Raw genomic sequence first — 24,693 nt, forward strand, 5'->3', positions numbered from 1 at the left:
AGGGCGACCGCCCCGGGCCTCGCCAAATCTTGGGGCCCCTAAAAGTTTTGTTTAATATATATATGTTTAGATAATATAAAAAAGAATATGGAGAAAACCACCAAACACACTTGTAGTTGAGATGGGTGAGACGCAGGATGCAAGTAGGAGGGTTGTATGTTCGAATCTTTCTATATGCATTTTTGGCATTTTTTAATTCTCTTAAATCCAAGCAACTTCTTCGTAAATGAATCACCTTTTTTTCCGCATCTTTTGATGGAAGCGATTTTTTTTGTGTCTCGTCATGGAAGCGGGAAAATCAAGTCTCTCAATTCTCCCAAAAGACTTCTTCTGTTTCCCAAAGCGACCTCTCAGAATCGACTTCATAAACAGTAAGCAATAGTCACTTGTAATTTGTAAACCCCTTTCTAATATCTGAATGTGTATCGTATCTCTGAATCTTTGTAATATATACTAGTTCCGATTTTGAATCCTCCAGTTTTTGGTTTTAAATCTCTAATTTCAAAGGTCTGATCTAGACCTGAGTTTGAAACATATTCCATTGTCAAGTTCTATGTTTTGATTGTGAACTTCTGATTTGGGACTCGATGAACTCTAAAATTTATGATTTATGATTTTGCATCCACAATTTTAGAGAGGGACAGTAAATTGAACGGTTGATTGTGAAAAGCCTTAAACGAAGTGTAGGTATCGAGAAAATGTGGTAAAGTTAATGTTATTAACAACCACACTTTCACTGCCCACCAAGTGTTTGATGATATTCTGAGTTCGATGGAACTATTGGTTTTACATGCTTTGTTCTCTTTTGATTATATTCGAGATTTCGTTGTTAGTTAATTGGATGTGGATACATACCACATACTTTAATGCAAAAAACCTTAATCTTATCTTTCGGCAAGCATTCTCTTGAAATTATGTAATTGATGGTGATTCACTTGACAGTTAGTTGAACATTACATCATGCTATATCATTGAGTAATTCACATACTCTTTTAATAAAGATTATTATGGAAAACCGATATATGATCAATAGATATACTATTTTATTATGTGTTACATGTGCTTGTTAAAGATTGATTGTGTGATTTGTAGTGTTCATTCAGAATTATTTATTTCTGTATTTTTTTGTTGGATCCCATTGTCACATGTTTTTTTGTTGTCAATTTCCTGAGTATAGTCTTGATGCTATGTCGAACTTGGTTTCTTTTTTTCATTATTAAACTTGTTTGCCGTTAAAAAATTTATTAAGGGCCTCATATCTTTTATTTTGCCCCGGGCCTCAAATTGGGTTGGACCGGCCCTGAATGTTGGAGGTTTTATCCGGCTCAAAGGATCAGTAGGTGTCTCTGGTGGAAGTTAGTGGATAGTGAGGGCAGAACCAGATATGGTGAGAGTTAAACATTGCAGAACACAAAGCAACAGCTGTCGCCGACACGAGTGGGTTTTGTCGTCGGAAAAAGAATGGGTGGGGCCTTGGGGGAGGGACCGAGGGAGACGACATGGGGAAGAAGAGAGTATCATGGGGCGACGGATGGGTTTTAACTTTTAAGTTTCCTTTTTCATTATAGTTTGTTTTTATTTCGGTATTAGTCTCGAAATATCTTTAAAATTACCATTATACCATTAAATTGAATAATCTAATCTTTATAAACAACCATTTTAATAAAAATAACCAATAATTTTTTTGGAAAAATAACCACTTGATCTGGAATACCATATTCCGGAGCATGAAGTTTTGTTCCGAATGTGTGATCCGAAATACGATACTCCAGTGTATTTATGATCTTATTCCCGAGTGGTTGCCGGTTGGTGGGGATGAGGTCCGGAATCTGACACTCCGTACCTTCCGGAACATAAAAGTGTATTCCAAACTAAAGTCCGGAACGGTCATACATTCCATAGTGTTATTCTGGAGAGCTAGAATTAGGGTTTTTGTATGTTTTTGTTCCATATATGTAATACATTTGTGTGTTTAATATATTTGTGTGTTTGATACTTTTCATAAATGTTCCGGAATAAGTACATATACAGGTTTTTTTTTCGAGTTCCAGTTTGTAGTGGAGGGCAATGGCAGCGTATCAACGGATGTATGCAGTATCTTGCTCTGAATTGCATATGTTTTGGTATAGATATAAGCAATGATATCAACTTCATTGGGTTGGTTACGTTGGTTTGCTTCCAAGTCCAGGTTACACACTAATCAAATTTGTCTATCTTTTCAATGTCATGGATCAATATAGTAATGTAGATTCTTGACGATAGTGATGTTAGATATTTTCTTAGTTTTGTTACTATTATGCCTCCCAACACAGTACAATTGTTTGTTGCTAATAATGTTATGGAAAGTGGTACTAATCGATTTCCCAGGGAAAATTGTTATGGAAATGGTTCTTCTGGCATTGGAAGTGACCAAATTTGTAATTTATTATGCCCATGTTCCTTCTTACAATGACCCTACATGGGGGTGATTATATGTCTAAAGGTAAGGTTTTTGTTCACGCTGACCTTACTGTTGATGTTGATGAATCTGTGAATGATGAGGCAAAACTAATGATGTTGGTTGATGATGGTAATATAATTCCACATGGAGAGCTAGTTGAACATTTTTAGAGTTACACTGAATTTGATGAGGATGATGATCATGAAGATGGAGAGAAGGAAACTGATCCCTTACAACCCAAAAACACACAACAGGAAAAGTTTCCTTTTTATTTTTTCGATTCTGAAGAAACACAATCCACCCATTGGGATATGTGTAACGCCCGCAGATTCAGGCTAGTCAATTTAGAGATAATAAGCGTTAAAAATGATTGTTTGATAGAAGATTATTTAGAATAAATAATTTTAACCAAAGTTATAGTATATATCACAAGGATTCCATACATATAATGTAACATTCAAACCGTCGGGTATCATTATTATTCCTTTTAGATTTCATTTTTAAGGTCTAGTCGACGAGTTGGCGCTGTGACTCGTCAGAGTAGCAACGGGCCAGGGCATCTCATTTAATGAGTGACTCGTCGAGTCGGCATGGGGGACTCGACGAGTAGGAGCTGACAGGGCCGGTCCAGACGGTGGGCGACCTGGCGACCGTCCAAGGCCTTCAACTCGAGGGGGCCCAAAAATTCTAGAATATATATATATATATATATATATATATATATATATATATATATATATATATATATATATATATATATATATATATATATAAAACTTTTTTTATCTATATATTTAATTAGGGTCCCAAAAGGTTAGTCCAAAGTCACATATTCACATTAACCCAATTACACAAACAATTTGATAAAATGGGCCGTTAAATCTCGATGTCGCTTAAGTGTTGAACGTGATTCCATCATTCCAATTTCAGCGAATATCAATTATCAAATAGGAACGAGAAGGTAGCGGCCTAGCGGGGAATGTGGGAAATCGAGATTAGCATATAACCGACATCTCAAGAGGTCACGCCTTGATAATGAATCGTCGATTTTTTTCTCTCACAATCTTTAGTCTGTAACGGCTAATCGTATGGAATCTATAGATATAATACATCTCGTTTTCGGTTTCACAATTCTCAAATATCAATTCTTATTTTGTCGCTCACAGTCTCTCTCTAGTCTTTACTCTCTCGGATAATCATAAACTGACAATCGGTAGAATTTCACATCTTCAGCTGCTACAATGCAACATGCGAGAGTTCATTGCAAAAGGCTGAAATTGACAATTAGATTCAATTTCTAATTGACTTCAGTTGTAGAAGGGCAAGGGTGAAAGCGGAAGGCTGAAAATAAACCGATATTGACACCAGGTAATCATCGATTTCAGTTTCTTAATTGGCATTCAATCAGTTTGTTTCATTAGATTCAAGTAAAAGGAATATGAAGTATTAGGGAAGCAGATATTTGTTTCACTAATTTAGGAAAATTTTGTTTCTGTATCAAATTGATTCAATTCAATTGAATATATAGTTTTTCATTTTAATTTCTAGCATTTTGCTTAGTAATTCAGTTTCAATTGTCAAATCTAACATTTATTCTTTTTGGATGCTTTAGCAATTTACTAGATTTTTTATATTGAGTAGTGCCTTAATTTCCCAAATCTCATATTATACTCTGTATTTTTATTATTGTTTTGTCAGAAAACTAACAAACATATATATGAAATCCATGATATTATTATTTGTTTTGGATATTTGGATATTTGCTTTGGCAATTTATTCTAATCTTTTACTGTATCATATTTCTGAATTAGTGAAAATAAATGTTTCTACCTTCAAAATTTCTAATGTTTTGCTTGTGACTTTATTCTTTCAGAATTTCAGCTTCAAAGTTCAAACCTTCAAAGTATTTCTACACTATTAGATATCTTACTTGAGTAATTGACAAGGTAACATTGTAATATGATGTATTGGTTATTTGATTTTTCATATTATTTTAGTTATTGTATTAATGTTTTTTGTTATTGATTTTTACAGTTTGTTTTGATATTAGGCTTCAATAGTTCAACATATTTCACAAAGAAATCCAAGAAATCAGGTGTATTCTTTTCTTAAAGTAGTTTTTACTTTATTGTCAATCATAAAATGTTTTCTATAAAACACTTATCCGGTAGTGAAAAACGAAAAATTGTTAAGGCTTCTTTACAAAAAGAAAAAGGGTCTATGGTTAAATTTTTAAAACCAATGAGTTCTAACGAAGATAATATTAATTTGAATGTACATGATACTAATTTAAATGAAAATGTGGCTAGTGTTAATGAAGAAAACATTACTTTAAATGAACATGATAATAATTTGAATGAAGAAAATATTAATTTCAATGGACAAGATAAAAACATAAAGGAAAATGTTGCTAGTTTGAATGAAAAAAAATTAATTTAAATGAACATGATACTAATATAAATGTAGAAAATACTAATGTAAATGAATCTATAAATATTTTTGACCCTAGAAATTGGGATACTCTTCATATTAAATCAAGAGATATTCTCATTGAAAAATGGCCAATAAGAGAAATGAATATTGTGTTTCCTAAAGATAAATTTTCTAGACATTTTTCTTATGCATTTTATACTAGAAAGTTAAATAATGGTTTGTCACGTGATCGAAAATGGTTAGCATACTATAAAAATTTAGATAAAGTTTTTTGTTTTTGTTGTAAAATATTTAAATCTACTAATCAAAAACGTTTTTTTACAAATGAAGGATATAATGATTAGAAGAATCTTAGCGAGAGACATAAAGAACATGAAAATAGTAATGAACATTTTGTTTATATGAGTAATTGGAATGAAGCAAAACTAAGATTAGATAAAAACCCTACAATTGATAACGAATTACAACAAGAAATGATAAAAGAAAAAGAACGTTGGAGACAAGTATTAAGAAAAGCTAGGAGAAATATTTTTATTATATCTAGAAAGGCTAGGAGAAATATTTTCCTATAAATTAGTTGTTTTTGTAATGTTGTGACCATATTTGTGTTTTTTAATATTAATAGTGAATTTTATAGTATTCTATTTCGAACTAATTTTTATTTTATTTACGTCTATGGGGGCCCATTTTTTCTTTTCGCCCTGGGCCTACCATAGCTTTGGACCGGCCCTGGGAGCTAGCAATGGAAACCCTAAATTTCAGGGTTTTGCACCCTATATATATTGGATCATTAGCGCATCCCACTGTCCTCTATCACCCCTTGAGAGCCAAAGACCCTAATTTTCATGAGTGTGAGCTTGGAGAGTGTTTGGAGCTTTGAGAAGTGAACTTTGTAAAGGAAAACTATAAATCAAGAGGCTAGCATCAAGGATTTCGTGTGGAGGTATTAAGCTGTTACCTTAACCTTTTTTCTTCTAGAATCATTCATATGTGGAGGCTAGGGCTTTCTTTGGTTATTCGTTAAGGGATTTTGTTATGGGAGCTAGATCTGAAGTTGAAACTTCAGATCTGAACCTCTTTTGAGTCCTAAGTCCATAAAGTTTCCAGCTCTTGCAAGGATGAGACTCTCCTAAGGTGTAAAGCTCCATTAGAAACTTAGATTGGTCATTTAGAGCCCCTAGGGCCTTGTATGCACGTAAAGTTTGCAACTTTACATGATAAACATGCCCTAGAAGCTTGGATCTACAATATGGAGCCGCTGCATGGCTTAAAAAGTGTCTGTATAGAGGATGGACTGAAGGGACTCGGCGAGTCGCAAGGTCGACTCAACGAGTCGCATGAAGATGACTATGTACTCGACAAGTTTGATGAACAACTCGACGAGTCGTTCGAAGACTTGGTGAGTCGGCTAGGGTTTCTCCCAATCCCCGACACGTATGGACTCGACAAGTTAAAGGGGAACTCGACGAGCCAATCAAGGATTTCACGACTTCTCGAGTTCAGGGAGGACTCGACGAGTCGGTAAGCTACACTCGACGAGTAGAGTCAACATGCACTGTTGACTTTGACTTTGACCTAGAGTTGACCAGTTGACTTCTGAGGGTATTATGGTAATTTGGAGATTTATGAACAAGGGGTTTTATGGTAATTATAGGTGGTGAAGTTTGTGTTGGTGATTCGGGAGTTGAGCTTTCTAGTTCATTCGACAGTTGCAAGGTGAGTTATCCTCACTATACTAAGGGGTCTAACGCACCAAGGCTGGCCTATTGGATATGTTATCCTAGTAGTGTTAAATGTTGAGTATGAGTTAGTAGTGCATGCTAGTGGTTATGCCAGTTAGGTAGACTTGTAGGACTACCTGTGATGTTATATGATTATTACATGCTTAGTAGTTATGTTATATGTTATGTGGGTTGGATTGAGGTTGTACTACTCCATGCAGTAGCCAATAACCCCTAGAGTATTCCAGATATGAGTTGAGGGTCCAATAGGCATTCCAAACTCATACTGAGGACTCGGGAGCATTCCAGATACGAGCTGAGGGCCCGGTAGGCATTCCAGACTCATACTGAGGGCTCGATGGCATTCCAGATATGAGCTGAGGGCCCAGTAGGCATTCCAGACACGTACCGAGGGCCCAGGGGTAGTCCAGCTTGTAAAGCTGTGGACCATTACATGCCGTTTCAGATTGTTATGATATGTTATTGTTGATATGGCTATGTGGACTGTATGTGTATCGGTATTTTGGGGGTAACTCACTAAGCTCTTCGGGCTTACAGTTTTAGTTTATTATTTCAGGTATATCAGGGGATCACGGCAAGGCGAAGGCGTAATCGTACAGCTCCTCTTATTATGTTTATGTTTCTGGGAAAAACTCTGATAATTAATATTTTGAAAACGAAGTTGCAATGTTTTGATGAACATGACATGTTTTTTTAAAGTTTAAATTGGTTTGAAATTTTGGGTGTTACGTATAAAGAACGTTGAAATCCGACTTATAATGAAAAAGTTAGGACCCGTTGAAGTTTCGCGATTAAACCGGCACGGCTCCGCATATCATAAAAAATAAATTATTTACAAAATACTTTATAGCCTTAGCAATCAAGATGAAGGTCATAGTAAACGTTAAACCGAGAGTGTGCATATAGAGAACGTCCAAACCTGACTTCGTTAGAGGAAGTTATGATTTTTCTAAGATTCAGCGTAGCAGTATACAACTCAGAAATCGAATTTTAGATTTATCAATTATTAGCCGACACAATTTAAACAAGAAGTGAAGATCTCGTTAATAGGAGCTCAACAATATAAAGACAGTCGAAAATGGAAGTCGGACGACAAAGTGATGAATTTTTAATGGATTTTAACTGTCTAAGCTTATTAAAATATAACTTTAAAAATAAATTCAAAATTAGCCGATAGAGTCTAAATGAAAGTTGTAGATCTTGTCAATACTTATGCGTGGATATAAAGAACATCAAAAACAAAGTTCGTATGAAAAAGTTATGAATTTTTTAAGATTTGTTGTTTTACTTACGTCATGCGCCATGTGTCAGCACCAAGCGAAGCCTTGGTGCCTACGCAAGCTCACAACGCGAAGGCCATGAGTCATGTCGCGAAGATCCCCTAGACAACCTATAAATAGAGCTCAAAAATCGCTCTTTTCGTCGCACATTTCTATCCAATTCTCTCCCAAACACCCCCCAATGCCTCTAAGCTTTTATCTAGCACCTCATATGTAACACCTGTTCCAGGTATTATTTGGTTTATTAATTTCAGGGTTTTGGTGCGTGGAATCGGCGAGTAAGGAATCCAACTCGTCGAGTAGAGTAATTAGATCATGGATGCAGAACGGGACCAACTCGGCGAGTTGGAAGGCCCGACTCGGCGAGTTGGAGTTGTAAGGAGAAAACCCTAATTTCAGGTTTTGCATCCTATAAAAGGGTCATAATATGCCCTTGTGGCCTCCCTTAGCACCTTTATCATCCCTAAGAAGATAGTTTTCGGCTGTAAACCCCCTTGAGTGAGAGTAAGATTTTTTGGTGAGTGATTTTGGGGCATTTGTGAAGGATCCAAGAACTTGAAGGAAGGAGAAGCTTAGGAACCAACATTTTCGGGCAATGAGCTTTCATCTAGAGGTAAAAAGTTACCACCTTGATCTCTAGTTGCTTAGATCTCTTTTATTGAAAGTATATGGCTATTCTTGGTGCAAAGTAAATGCAAACTTCGATCTGGACTTATCACAAGGATAAGGTTCCAGATCTGGACCTCCTTAGGTCCTCAATGTCATAAAATGCTTCCTTTATGTAGTTAAGTCACTTTCCATGCACAAAAACCTTGTAAGAAGCTTAGTTTTGGAGATTTAGCCTTGAAGGGCCTTGCATGCACGTAAAGTTTGCAACTTTACGTGGTATCTATACTAGGGAAGCTTAGATGTAACGACCCAAAATACGACCCAAAAATTTTTGTTTTAATATTACTAAAAATCACATCATCGGTTATCATAAATAATAAAACCATAAAATGATTAACTCAAATGTCATAATAACCGTGTCTAAACAAAAACTGTATCAATCATAACTTCTTCCAAATAAAACTCCCAGGATAAAACTGAGGCTATGGTGTGTGCGATGTCATCATCCCGAGCTCTTCCCTTTACTAGCTGAAGTACCGAAAACCAAAACTGAAAACTGTAAGCACAAAGCTTATTGAGTTCCCCCAAACTACCACATACTATATAATAACATATAAAGCACATACTAGGCCTTGCCCACTGCATTGGACCGACGTCCGGAAGCTGCATTGGATCGAAGTCCGGAAACTAATCAGGGCCTTGCCCTCTGCATCGGATCGAAGTCCGAAAACTGCATCGGACCGAAGTCCGAAACTAACCGGGACCTTGTCCCCTGCATCGGACAGAATTGTGGAACTAACTGCATTCGATCGAAGTCCGGAACTGATTAGGACCTTGTTCCCTGCATCGGACCGAAGTCCGGAACTGACTGAACATAGCATAACATAAACACATATCAACTAGCATAAACACATATACTGCATACTGCATCGGACTGGAGTCCGGAACACATAATACAAAGACATGCTTGAATCACAAAAACATCAAGCACCCTGAACTACTGCATCAGATCGAAGCCCGGAACCACTGCTAACTAAACAGGCCGACATTATGGTCGTAGACCCGTTCCTACTGGAAGGAAACTCACCTCGAAAGCTGGCTACTGAAAATCTACTCGGGAACTCTCTGTTGCTGCTCCGGTATCTCCCCGGCTACAATTCCCATAAACACACACAATCAAATACTAATAACTAATCTGAGGGTAAAATGACTATCTTACCCCTAGATAAAGTCAACACTATGGTCAAAGTCAACATACAGTTGACCCGACTCACCGAGTTGGGCCACCAACTCGTCGAGTCCCTGCTCTCATTTCTAATTCCTGTTTGCTACTATTCGTCGAGTTTGGCATAGATTCGACGAGTTCCTCTTCGATGCGAATAATCAGTCTATCTTCATTTGACTCTCCGAGTTGTATGAACGAATCGTCGAGTTCTCCTTCATCATAAGAACACTCTGGTCTGAGACTCGCCGAGTTGTATGAACAACTCATCGAGTCTGTTCTTGAGGCAAGAGTATTGCCTTGGACTCGCCGAGTCAGGGCATTGACTCGCCGAGTCTTTCCATTACTGAGTCCGGCTCCCGACTCACCGAGTCCACCTCTAACTCACTGGTTCCACTCGAATAAATCAAAAAGGGGGGAAATCGGGGACTCGCGACTCGACTCGTCGAGTCTGATGAACAACTCGTCGAGTCGCTTGCATGCGAACACCATATAGATGATTTTGATCGATTCCAACGCATTCAACTCATGGATCTGGGTTCCTAGGGTGGTTTTTACACATAAACTTTCCAACTTTATGTGCATGCATGCATATATAAGAGTTTAAAGGGCTCTAAATGGATTAAAAGTGTAGATCTAGGCTTGCATACGAATTTGACTCAATAAAGGTAGTGGATCTGAGATTCTAGAGCTCGATTATGACTAGATCTGATGTCCTTTCGCTCCAATGAGTTCTCTATTCACTAGCAAACCAAGAAATGTCCTAAAATGATTCTATTGGGGTTTTAATGGAGAATTAAGCATGGAAACAGTAAATGTTCGAGTTGTACCTATCAAGGCTCTGAAATGGACTTAGGATCTTGGATCTTCTTCTTCTCCTTTGGATCTACCTTCCTTCTTCTCTCCAAATCCTCAAAGAATCACAAAATACACTCAAAAAGCTAAAAGGGATGCTAGGGTTTCGAGAGGAGTGTTCTGAAAGTGATGGGGACTGACTTGAGCCCCAAAAAGTTGTTTAAATAGGGTGAAAACCCCTGAAATTAGGGTTTCTTCCAGACAGGCGGACTCGCCAAGTCCAGGAATACGGACTCGTCGAGTTGCCTACTTAAACGTGCTCAAAATACCGTCTCTACTCGACGAGTCGGGATACTGACTCGTCGAGTTCCTCTTGAAAACTGAAAATACATATTTAAATTACATACCAGAAATGGGGCGTTACAACTCTCCCCCACTTATCTTAGACTTCGTCCTCGAAGTCTGTTGCTGCTGAATCTGAAAATAACTTCGTATAATGCTCCCTCATCTCCCCCTCGGCCTCCCATGTCCACTCTGAACCCTTCCGGTGCTGCCACTGCACCTTCACTAACTGTACCACCTTATTCCTCAAGGTCTTCATCCTCCAATGGTACAACTGCTGACTCGTCCACCAAACACTTTCGCAACTGAGAAACATGAAACGTGTTGTGGATTTGGCTGAGCTCTGCCGAAAGATCTAACCGGTAAGCAACCCGGCCCACCCGGGCCAAAACCCTAAACAGACCAATGAATTTGGGGCCCAACTTGCCCTTCTTCCGGAACCTGATAACACCCTTCCAGGGTGATACCTTCAAGAGGACCATATCGCCCACCCGAAACTCCAAGTCTGAACGCCTCCTATCGGCGTAACTCTTCTGTCGACTCTGTGCAGTCTGCAGTCTGCTACAAACCTGCTGAATCAACTCTGTGGTCTTGAGCACCACCTCGGTACTCCTGATGACTCGCTGATCGACCACGCCCCAACAAATCGGAGTCCTGCACTTCCTCCCATAGAGCATCTCAAAAGGAGGGTGGTCAATACTAGCATGGTAACTGTTGTTATACGAAAATTATGCTAATGGAAGATACGTATCCCAACTACCACCGAAATCTAAGACACATGCCCGAAGCATGTCCTCGAGAGTCTGAATAGTCCTCTCGCTCTGCCAGTTCTTCTGGGGGTGGAAAGCGGTACTGAAATGAAGATGAGTCCCCATCTCGTCATGAAACCGCTTCCAAAATCTGGAAGTAAAACAGACGCTCGGTCTGACACTACCAAAACAGGTACTCCGTGTCATGCCACTACCTCGCGCACATAGATGTTGGCTAGCTTCTCAGCCGATATACTCTCCTAGATAGGTATAAAGTGCGTGCTCTTAGTCAACCGATCCACTATGACCCAAATTGAATCCACTCCCTGTACGGTCCTGGGAAGCTTAGTGATAAAATCCATGGTAATGTCCTCCCATTTCCATATAGGAATGTCTAATAGCTACATCTTGCTGTGGGGCCTCTAGTGCTCTGCCTTAACCTTCCTGCAGGTCAGGTATCTCTCCACATACCAGGCGACATCCCGCTTCATGCAGGGCCACCAATATTCGGGTCGAAGATCTCTGTACATCTTCGTCGCCCCTAGGTGGATGGAAAATCAAGACTTATGGGCCTCGTCCATCAACACCTGTCGTACTCCTCCCTAGTACAGTAACCAAACTCTCCCATGAAGGGTCAACAATCCCCGACTGTCATAATCAAAAGAAGCTACTCGGTCCACGATCCTCTCACACTTCTGCCTCTCCTCCTTGAGGCCCTCGACCTATGTCTCCCTGATCTGCTCCAACAATGGAGTAATCACTGTCATCCTCAAGCTTATATCCCTGATCAGGGTCACTGCCGTCTTGCGGCTCAGGGCTTCGGCCACTACGTTGGCCTTCCCCGAGTGATAAAGGATCTCACAATCGTAATCCTTCACCACATCTAACCACCGATGTTGACTCATGTTAAGATTCGACTAGTCCATGAGGTATCTCAGATTCTTGTGAACCGTGTAGATGGTACAAAGGACCCCATAGAGGTAGTGTCTCCAAATCTCGAAGGCGAACACCACTGCCCCCAACTCTAAATCGTGTGTCGAATAGTTAGCCTCGTGAGGCTTCAACTGTCTAGAGGCGTAAGCTATCACATGCCCCCACTGCATCATCACTGCTCACATGCCTGTGATCGAGGCATCACAGTAGACTACAAAATCATCCACTCCTTCTGGTAGGGTAAGAATCGGTGCCTCACACAATCGCTGTCTGAGGGTCTTAAATGCCGCTTGCTGCTCAGGCTCCCAATGAAACACCACCGACTTCTTAGTCACTCGGGTGAGTGGTACTGATATCTTGGATAAATCTTTGATGAATCTCCTGTAGTACCCTGCCAAACCTAGGAAGCTCCGAATCTCTTATGGAGACCTCGGGACCTGCCACTGCATCACGACCTCAATCTTGGCCAGATGCACAAGAATACCCTTTTGGTTGATGAGGTGACCAATGAACTGCACCTCGTGCAACCAAAACTCGCACTTGGAGAACTTCGCAAAAAGTCTCTCCCTCCTCAGCGTCTCCAACACTTCTATCAAGTGCTCCTCATGCTGCTCCTGAGTCTTGGAATAAACCAAGATTTCATCAATGAATACTATCACAGACTGATCCAACATCGGCCTGCATACACGGTTCATGAGGTCCATGAACACGATTGGAGCATTGGTGAGCCCAAATGGCATCACCACAAACTCATAATGACCATAGCGGGTCCTGATAGCTATCTTCTGCACATCCTCATCCCTAACTCGCTTCTAATGATACCAGGAGCACAAATCAATCTTGGAAAACCAAGATGCCCCCTGAAGTTGATCGAACAAGTCATCTATCCTCAGGAGTGGGTAATGGTTCTTCACCATTACCTTGTTCAACTCCCGGTAATCTATGCACATACGGTGTGACCCATCCTTCGTGTTCATGAACAGGATCGGGGCTCCCCATGGTGAACTACTCGGTCTGATGAAACCCTTATCTAGCAGCTCCTGCAGCTGCATAGACAACTCCTGCATCACTGGAGGAGCCAACCGATATGGTGCCTTGGCTATCGGAGCCGCACCAGGAACCAGATCAATTCTGAACTCAACCTGTCTCTCCGGAGGTATCCCAGGCAGCTCCTCCGAGAATACGTCCGAGTAGTCTCGCACTACCGGTACATCGTCGACTATCGCCTTGCCCTTCTCCCGAGCATCCAAAACGTAGGCAAAGAACCCTGCGCAAACCTGATGGAAGTAGTGCCTCGCTCTCGCTGCTGAACAAAGAATCGGTCCGCGTTGTGGCCTCTCGCCCTGAATCACTAACTCTCCCCTACTGGGAGTGCGAACCCTCACTAGCTGCAACTCGCAATCAATCACCGCCCCGTTGGGGTCAGCCAATCCATGCCTACTATGACCTTGTTACCTCACAAAGGAAAAGGGACCAGGTCTACCGAAAACTGCTCATCGAATAACTTCAGCGAGCATGCCTTATGCACTCTTGCGACCCTGACGGTCCTATCATCGGCTATCTCCACCTCGAGTGGACAATCCAACTCCCTTGGAGCTCTGCTAAACCTCTTGCTAAGCGCAAGAGAGACAAACGATCGGGTAGCCCCCGAATCAAATAACATTGTAGCTAAAATGTCGTTCACTAAGAACGACCCTATATGCAAACATATAACATTAGAAACAATCAATAATAAATGCAAAGATAAAAAGGAAAATACATACCCGTCACCACGTCAGGAGTCGCTCGCGCCTCCTATGCTGTCATCTGAAAAGCTCTACTCTTCGCCACTGGCGCCTCGACCCGGCCCTAATGACCGTCTGTAATCCTCAATGTAGCAGGGGCAGGTGCCGACACCTTCCCTACTGTTGCTAAGCTCGAGCACTGGGACTTTTTATGTCCCCTCTGATTGCAATGGAAGCAAATCAGATCAGATGTTGCGGTAACGGTGTGAGTAGCTATACAATCTCTGTTCATATGCCCTGTCCGGCCGCACTTGTAGCAACCGGGACTCCCTGCCTTGCATGCCCCATCATGCAATATCCCACACTTGCCAGACCAACTGTGGCTCTGCTGTCCTCTAGATCTGTGATCTGATACCTTGGGCTTTTTGCCCGAACTCCCTGTGCCAGATAATGTCTCTGGCTTCCTCTTCCTCTCCATCTCTAAATCAATATCTCTCTCACGAGCTCTAGCAATCATGTCATCCAGCATTTTACAGCTGGACCGACTCACAAACTGGCGGATATCACTCCGCAACATCTCATGATATCGGGCCTTCTTCATTTCCTCATCAGCTGCATACTGAGGAACAAGAAGAGCCCTCTCCCTGAACTTGGCGGTAATCTCCGCCACTGTCTATGTAGTCTGAGTAAGATCCTAGAAATCTATGGCTAACTGTTGCACCTCAATCACCGGTGCGAACTCGGCTCTGAACCTGGTAGTAAAATTAGCCCAAGTCATGGCATCAAGTACTGCGTCATCCCCGATGACATGCCCATCTTCTTCCCACCAGTCACGTGCCTTGTCCTTCAGAAGACGGGATGCTAATCTGACCTTGTCCCCATCGGGACATCTGCTCGTGCGAAAAGCGTTGGCAACATCTGCCAACCACCTGGTACTCGCAATGGGGTCCCGCGCCCCATGATAGTCTGGAGCTCCATAAGCCCGAAACTCCCTGAAGGTGAGTGTGCGCGACCCCATCATGGCCGCCATCTCAACACAGAACGTGCTCAACTTCTCATCCATCAACTCTAAGATACCCTCCTTGATCGAACCAAAGATCACCGGAGTCTGCTCAAGTATGATATGGGTAACCTATGAAGTGAAAAACTCCCTAGTCTGCTCATCCAACTGCTCGGCCCCCGAGCCTGATCCTGATCCCTCCCCGACACCTGAACTGCTGCCTGCTGGTCTTGGGCGTAAAACCACCATTCTGAAAACACATTACGATAAACGTCAGAAACACTGATATATCTCGAGGGATCGCTACTATTACAGGTTTCCCGGTCTCATCTCAGCCTTCCTTGATTCAAGTACAGATCCTCTGCTTCCAGTAGTATGGGTCCCTACTACCTTCCACATCTATCCGTACTTTCTTCAAGAACTGCCTTGACTCCACCAAGTCACTACTACTACTACTGATCTCTGCTACTCTCATCCTAGGCTTGCCCTAGGGAAATCTCTGACTCAACCAAAACCATTCCTCAGTCGCTGAAGGCCTTATTGTAATTCCAATTAGTCATTACCTGAATACCATCACATTTGACGAGGCTCAGATAATCCTTCGAGTAAAAGACTCATCCCTACAATGGTTAGATTCAAACGAGAGTTGCACAGTAGGGCCAAATCCAGCACTCTGAGATTATTCAACCCTGATTACATGCGATGTGATGTATTCACCTAATGGCTAACTCCCATTACTCGGAGTCCCATTAAGCACAAAGCAAGCGAAATTCCAACACAGGGCACTACTCAAGAAATTCTATCCTCATAATGGAAACTGTACTAGAATACAATGCTAAGCTCATACTATCAGGTGTAACCTAAACAGGCTATCCTCTTGTTGTTTACTCAATACTAGCATGCAATTCTCATAAAACAGAAACACATATAGCAGGCACATAAGGCATCTCCCTAGATCCTTAGTCCTATTCTAGCATGCTGTTCTACTGAAACTGAAACAGAAAATCATAATGTAATCTTGTATGGGTAATTTGGGAGTACGTACTTCAGCTCGGCTGATCGCATGCACCACACCCTTTTTCGTTTTCAAAACTCTATTCTTTTTAAGTCTCTTTTTCAAAAATTCTTTTTGAAAACATTTTTCTTTCAAAAATATTTTACTATTTCCTTAGTTTGAGTTCAGTCATACCCGTAAGTGTGCCTGAATCCCTCAAACCAAGGCTCTGATACCAACATGTAACGACCCAAAATACGACCCAAAATTTTTTGTCTTAATATTACTAAAAATCACATCATCGGTTATCATAAATAATAAAACCATAAAATGATTAACTCAAATGTCATAATAACTATGTCTAAACAAAAACTGTATCAATCATAACTTCTTCCAAATAAAACTCCCAGGATAAAACTGAGGTTGTGGTGTGTGCGATGTCATCATCCCGAGCTCTTCCCTTTACTAGCTGAAGTACCTAAAACCAAAACTGAAAACTATAAGCACAAAGCTTACTGAGCTCCCCCAAACTACCACGTACCATACAATAACATATAAAGCACATACTGGGCCTTGCTCACTGCATCGGAACGAAGTCCGAAAACTGCATCGGACCGAAGTCCGGAAACTAACCAGAGCCTTTCCCTCTGCATCGGACCGAAGTCTAGAAACTGCATCAGACCGAAGTCCGGAACTAACTAGGACCTTGTCCCTGGATCAGACCGAAGTCCGAAACTAACTGCATCGGACCGAAGTCCGGAACTCACTGGTACCTTGTCCCCTGCATCAGACCGAAGTCCGGAACTGACTGAACATAGCATAACGTAAACACATATCAACTAGCATAAACACATATACTGCATACTGCATCGGACCGGAGTCCGGAACATATAACACAAAGACATGCTTGAATCACAAAGACATCAAGCACCCTGAACTAATGCATTAGACCGAAGCCCGAAACCACTGCTAACTAAATGGGTCAGCATTGTTGCCGTAGACCCTATCCTACTGGAAGGAAACTCACCTCGAAAGCTGGCTACTGAAAACCTACTCGGGAACTCTCTGTTGCTGCTCCGGTATCTCCCCGGCTACAATTCCCATAAACACACTCAATCAAATACTGATAACTAATCTGAGGGTAAAATGACTATCTTACCCCTAGATAAAGTCAACACTATGGTCAAAGTCAACATACAATTGACCCGACTCGCCGAGTTGGGCCACCAACTCGTCGAGTCCCTGCTCTCATTTCTAATTCCTATCCGCTACTATTCGTCGATTTTGGCATAGACTCGACAAGTTCCTCTTCGATGTGAATAATCAGTCTATCTTCATCTGAATCGCCGAGTTGTATGAACAAATCGTCGAGTTCTCCTTCATCATAAGAACACTCTTGTCTGAGACTCGTCGAGCTGTATGAATAACTCGTCGATTCTATTCTTGAGGCAAGAAGATTGCCTTGGACTTTAGGGCATTGACTCGCCGAGTCTTTCCATTACTGAGTCCAGCTCCCGACTCACTGAGTCCACCTCTAACTCACTGGTTCCACTCGAATAAATCAAAAAGGGGGAAAATCGGGGACTCGCGACTCGACTCGTCGAGTCTGATGAACAACTCGCCGAGTCGCTTGCATGCAAACACCATACAGATGATTTTGATCAATTCCAACGCATTCAACTCATAGATCTGGGTTCCTAGGGTGGTTTTTACACATAAAGTTTCCAACTTTACGTGCATGCATGCATATACAAGAGTTTAAAGGGCTCTAAATGGATTAAAATTTAGATATAGGCTTGCATACGAATTTGACTCAATAAAGCAGTGGATCTGAGCTTCTAGAGCTCGATTATGACTAGATATGATGTCCTTTCGCTCCAATGATCTCTCTATTCACTAACAAACCAAGAAATGTCCTAAAAATGATTCGATTGGGGTTTTAATGGATATTTAAGCATGGAAACAGTAAATGTTTGAGTTGTACCTCTCAAGGCTCTGAAATGGACTCAGGATCTTGGATCTTCTTCTTCTCCTTTGGATCTACCTTCCTTATTCTCCCCAAATCTCAAAGAATCACAAAATACACTCAAAAAGCTAAAAGGAATGCTAGGGTTTCGAGAGGAGCGTTCTGGAAGTGATGGGGGCTGACCTGAGCCCCAAAAAGTTGTTTAAATAGAGTGCAAACCCCTAAAATTAGGGTTTCTTCTAGACAGGCAGACTCGCCGAGTCTAGGATTATGGACTCATCGAGTTGCCTACTTAAAAGTGCTCAAAATACCGTCTCCACTCGACGAGTCTGGATACTGACTCGTCGAGTTCCTCTTGAAAATTGAAAATACATATTTAAATTACATACCAGAAATGGGGCGTTACATTAGGTCTGGAATTTGGGACCTTAGATCCTACTAAAAAGGGCCGAACTTGGAAAGGACTGAACGAAACCGTTGAGTCCCTAGGCCGACTCGACGAGTCATGCAGGGTTTACTCGTTTTCGGTTGGCATAAGTTTACGTTTGGCATAAGTTTACGGTTGTCATGAGTTTTCGGTCTCATGGATTTTCGGAAGGACTCGGCGATTTACACGGGTAACTCAGCGAGTGCATGAGTCACAAAAAGAACTCGGTGAGTCACTGGATGCATAAGTTTACGTTTGGCATAAGTTTAGAGGTCAACATGGATTGTTGACCTTGACTGTTGACCAGGGTTGACTTTGAGGGTATTTATGGGTTTGTGACAAGTTAATCATATGTTGATTATAGGCAGTTGAGGAGGAGCAGGGCGTGGAATATATCTGATTTTAGTTTGTCAAGTCAGCATCTGAGAGGCGAGTCTTCTCACCATACCAATGGGTCTAAGGCACCAAGGCCGTCCCATTTTATGATATTTGTGATTATCGGTGTACTATGTGTGCTATGTTAGTGTAATATTATCTGGAAGAACATATGGGGGTTCCCATGGCAGGAAGACCATGTGGGGGTTCCCATGGCATGTGATAAGACCACGTGGGGGTTCTAGTGGCACTAGGTGTAAGACCTTGGAGGGTTTCCATGGCCTCCTTATATGTTGTATGCATGACTTATGTGGTAGTGATAGCTTTTATAGTTGTTATGATATGTGATATGTGGTTTGTGGGTGTGGGGTATGCTCTGGGGGGACTCACTAAGCATTAGCTTACAGTTTGTGGATTTGTTTCAGGTACATCTGAGCCCAGGGGCAAGGGAAAGGCTTGATGGTGCTGCTGCACTCTCTCAAGCATTCGATGGGACATTTTGATGTTTTAAATAATGTTATTATGGATTTTTAATTTGAAAACAATTGTATTGAGATTTCATGGTTTATGGAAAAGTACTTTGACTATTTTAAAAACAAAAAGTTTCTTTGAAAATTTGAGTTGTTACATCCTAGGTGTTAGTAGTGAAGCCCGAAGCACCGAAAAGCCCCGAGAAGAAGAGCTTTCGGCTCAAAAGTTCTGCCCGTACAGAGCCTGGTTCCTCTCTAAACCCCCTGTAAGTGAGTTATGCTTACCATACTTTAAGTATAACTTATGTTTAAGTTCATTATCGTTATTATGAACCTATAAACAAGATTTATCAGTGATTCAAAGTCGTTATACCGATTGATCTACTTACGGGATAGGTGTCTAGAATGGTAGCATTGTCTTTGTTGTTGGATTACAGAAAAGCTATATGCCGAAATGGTCCTGCCTCCCAACTGTCCTGCCTAGTTGATCCTTACTCGATAGATCTTGAAGTATACCTTCAGTTAATGATGAATCTAGACTAATAATTAGTCGTAATAAATATTAGACTACAACTTAGTGATAATGTTACTAGGTTTCGTCAAAGGAAAAGACAATTGTTAGAAGCGAAGCGTTGACCGCATTTCGAGTCATCACTTTATCAAGTGAGTGCTTAGTCCCTTTCATGAACATGATTTTAATACAAGTATTAATTAAAGTATTAAATATAAGTTTATATGTGAGATACTTGATATTTCTTGACATACGTGTTAAGAGCATACCTGATAATATATGATGATTTAGGATACATAATAAACCTAAATTAATTAAAATGAATATCGGGTAGTATCTTCTTATGAGAATGGGTGAAATATATACGGAGGGTAGAACTTTAAAATTTGTCATTGATCCGAGAGCATGGATTAGACATAGTCATTCGTCTCTAGTCGTAGAGTACGGAGGGGGCATAATCATTTTTCATTAATCCAAGAGCATAGATTAGACATTGTCACCTGATCCGAGAGTATGGATTAGGTAAAGTCATTCATTTTAGATCCGATAGTATGAATCGTGTCATTTTGGATCAATGGGGTGGGGTAAAATTGCTTATATGAGGTGAAATTATATATTGTGAGTTCTAATATATATATATATATATATATATATATATATATATATATATATATATATGCGTGTGTGTGTGTTATAACATTGTAGGATTGAAATCTCTATGTACTCACCAGGTTTTCCAACCTGACCCACTCAATTTATTGCATCACAGGTAGCAATATTAAAGATACATTCTGCTGAGATATTCAAAAATTATTAAGCCACTAGTTTAATTACTGTAAGGCTTGTAATATTTCGTTATGCTTATGTTTATGTATCGACGATGACATCCCAATGTCTTAAAATAAATAAAATACATTTCTTCGGAAATGCTTTAATAATATCATTATCATGTTTTCTGGAAACAAATTCCGCAATATTATTCTTCAAAAAGGATACGCTAATTTTTAAATAAACATAAACAAATTGGTCTTTTCTGGCCGTGAAACTGGTGACGTCACAGTTGGTATCAAAGCATTAGTTTAAGCGAACTAGGAATTTGCAGGATTTCTATATTTAAACTTAGAATGCTAAGAGATGATTGTGAGATGAGTTTATGCTATATTTAGGAAGTATGCCTGAATAGACACGAGCACTAGTTTATTTACGGAAGATTTCTGAATTGTTTTTATATGCTAAATGATTTATGTTATAAAATGCCTTATATGCTTTATGATGCTATCGTTTGATCGGATCTATGGCCTATTGCCGACCGGATCTGGAAAATTTATATGTTCAGATTTCTAAACGTTTAATTAAGATACTAGAACCGGCATGTAACTTTTCGGAGTGATAAGGAGATTTATATGTCTATCGTAAATAAATATTTCCTGTCTTAATTCTCTTCATTGTACTCTGAGCTTTTGATTTGGCGTATAGATCGACATGGTGAGAACTCAAAGTGGATTAGGAAATGGTTATCGATAGCCTGAGCCACAAGTGATTGAGCGCACACCAGAGGTAGCAGCTGCACCCGAGCCAATCACGGTGGCAGGAGTCCAAGAAATGATTCGGGCTATAATGGCCTTATAAAGGGAGGAGATGAGGCAAATGTTGCTTAATGATATGGATGAAACTACTATGCCTATTATGCAACTTGAACTAAATGAAGAACTACCGTAGGAGGGAAATTACCATCATACAGTGAGTCAAGTTGAACCCCGAGTGGTAAGGAGGAACAACCCGGACAGAGGGATTGACAGGGATGGGCGTATGTATAAGAATTTCTTCATGCAAGAAATTCTAAAAAGAAGCTTCCTTCGCATGAAATATATTCTAGTAAATAGAAAACTCACCATTCATTCATGAATTGTCTTACCCGTGCCATCAAGAGCTAGAGCTATATCTCTCAAAGGTGTCTTAGCTCCACCGATAGGAACTACCCACCTATCCAGGTAACCTCACCCGTGGACCAGAACTTTTTGGGTGCCAAGCCACCAAGTCTTTCTGGAAGCCCGAAGCCAGCAAAGATCATGGACTGGATCTCCGAGATGGAGATGGTATTTGAAAGTTACAATTACAGCAACAAGCAGAAAACTGTCTTTGCAGTCAGACAACTAAAGACTAGAATTTTAAGTTGGTGGAAGTTGTTGGAAAATACAATTCCATGGGGAGAAGCCCTGAGGATATCTTGGGAAGCATTCAGGGAGCAGTTGAAAATGCAATACTGCTCAGAGATAGATATGATAGACTTAAACAACGAGTTTCAGAACCTGAAGAAAGGGAAGATGAGTGTTGATGAGTATGTCACCGCATTCACCAAGAAGATGAAGTTATTCCCCTACTTGGTGCCTAAATGAGATAATGACCCCACCCACACTCGAATAATGGGCCCCGCCCAAAATATATATATCCAACACATACAAGTATCACACATACAACAAGTATACTAACACAACCAATCAAGGGTTGCCCTTGGTGCCTTAGACCAGTTAAACCCAATGAGGAAACTCACCTCGAAAAGCTGAATCTTACAGAAAGAAATCTCTAGCTGCTGCCCTGACGGCCCACCCCGAGCTATCAGAGCCAAAAATAGCATTCAATCAAAATTCAATAATCCATCTCAAGGTAAAATGACTACTTTACCCCTGATCTAATTTGGTTAAAGACTAAGGCCTAACACCATAACATAAAAGGTCCATCACTATATAATCTTCTAAAGCCCACTAATGGCCCACTTAGGGCCCAATTTTCTAGATTGGGCCCAAAATCCACTAATGGGCTCCATTCTAAAGCCCAAGCATAAAACATATCCCAAAAGTCTGATTTCCGAAGGTCACTTAAGCCCAATACAAAAAGGCCCAAGAGAATGGCCCAAAGAAGCCCATTGGTGGATCGAACGATGGGTGTTCCCTTGTGGAACATTGGACATTCATCACCAGTCAATTGTTCACGAGCCTTAGCACAAACGTTAGGTGTTCCGTGACCCAATGTTGGGCGCGAATCCCAAAAGTGCTTATTAAGCACTTAATGCCTAAAGCATATAACACTCTAAATCAGGTAAACCGTTCTAACCCTTGAATTATTCTATTTTGGAAAAAATGGTCCCTTTGGTACGCTAGGCGTACCTAAGTGTATGCTTAGCGTACTATGGAAGAAGGATCACGAAGGAATAATGAGTACATGGGGCGTACATAAATAGATCACGAAGGAATAATGAGTACGTGGGGCGTACATATAGGTACGCGGGTCGTACGTGTCAGAGGGCCAAAACCCTAAAACCTGGACTTGAGACATATTTATTCATCCTTAAGTCACTTGGACCAAACCCTAATCAGCCTCTAGAGTCTCATTTCGTCCCTTTACCTCAGATTTCCCTTGAGAGTGTGATTTTGGAGCATAGAAAGGTGTGGGTGGCCATTATGGAGCTTATTCAAGAAGAAGAAGTTAGTGAGCAAGCTTGGTGTGGCTTTGGGCTTCAAGAATCTGCATCTAGTTCACCTTGAGGAGCTTCTGGAGGTATAAAGTCTTAATCTTGCCATCTAATTCATTAGATTGAGTTAGGGTTTTCCATATTGTCCCTTTTGTTGGTTCTTGGATCTTCTCTTGAGAGTTGAGCAACTCCAGAGATTGAAATGGTTAGATTTGCGCTTTGTGAGCATTCTAGATGCATAAAGGTGCTAGATTGAGGGTTATCTAGACTACATGCATAAGTTTGAAGCCTTATATGAGGTCCTTATGTGAAGAATGAAGTTTTGAAGTCCCATATACCCTGCAAGGGCATAAAGTTGCCAACTTTATGCCCTAGGACGTCTTAAAGATCTCATATTTGGTTTTGGACGTTGGAACATCAAGTATTAAGCACTTAATGGAAGTGGTGCTTAATCTGTTTGTACGCTAGGTGTAATTTAGAGTACGCAGCACGTCAAGGTGTAACGACCAAAAACTTCAACATAATTTAAACTTTTCAAAACAATTCATTTTAATAACGTCATTACAAAAAGGTTTTCAATACATTATTTATCAGAGTATTTCCCAGGTCCATTTCATAAAACACCAACGCGAGGAACGGTACGATCACGCCTTTGCCTTGCCACAGACTCCTGAGAACCTGAAAACATAAAACCACAACTGTAAGCCCGAAAGCTTAGTGAGATACCTCCAAAATACCAACCACATATACGCCCTTCCAGGCCACGACCTTTCGGTCCAAAACATATTGCCTTCCGGCCCATAACATATTGCCTTCCGGCCATAACATAAAAAGCATACATAACATAACAGAACATAGAACAACCATGCATATCGGGTCAAACCCCAGTCCAAACAACCCTGCGTACATAACATTCAATCATATAAAAGTTCACAGTCAACAAGTCGATCAAACAGATCACATAACATATCATCACCCTAACCAGGTTACCGACCTAACCGATCACGAACATAACATCACCCTACGTCTCAGCCAAAATACTACTTACGCACATACGCCTTTCCAGGCCATGACCTTCCGGTCCACATAATATATAATGCCTTCCGGCCCATATCATAATGCCTTCCGGCCCATATCAAGCAATACCATAACAGACAACTATCCGGATTTCCATCCGATAAAGGGTCGGCCTTGGTGCCGTAGACCCTGTCG

The 24,693-nt window shown here is 40.7% G+C and overlaps 1 long non-coding RNA gene across 1 annotated transcript; it reads left to right on the forward strand.

The window, feature by feature from the left end:
- Positions 1-7: 7 nt before the first annotated feature.
- Positions 8-6,213, forward strand: LOC122194493 (uncharacterized). Its single transcript, XR_006183168.2, has 4 exons — positions 8-371; positions 3,674-3,808; positions 4,314-4,386; positions 4,475-6,213. It is a non-coding gene; the product is annotated as an uncharacterized LOC122194493 (long non-coding RNA).
- The last annotated feature ends 18,480 nt before the right edge of the window (positions 6,214-24,693 follow it).

The sequence above is a fragment of the Lactuca sativa genome, chromosome 1 (assembly GCF_002870075.4).
Source record: "Lactuca sativa cultivar Salinas chromosome 1, Lsat_Salinas_v11, whole genome shotgun sequence".
Lineage (NCBI taxonomy): Eukaryota > Viridiplantae > Streptophyta > Magnoliopsida > Asterales > Asteraceae > Lactuca > Lactuca sativa.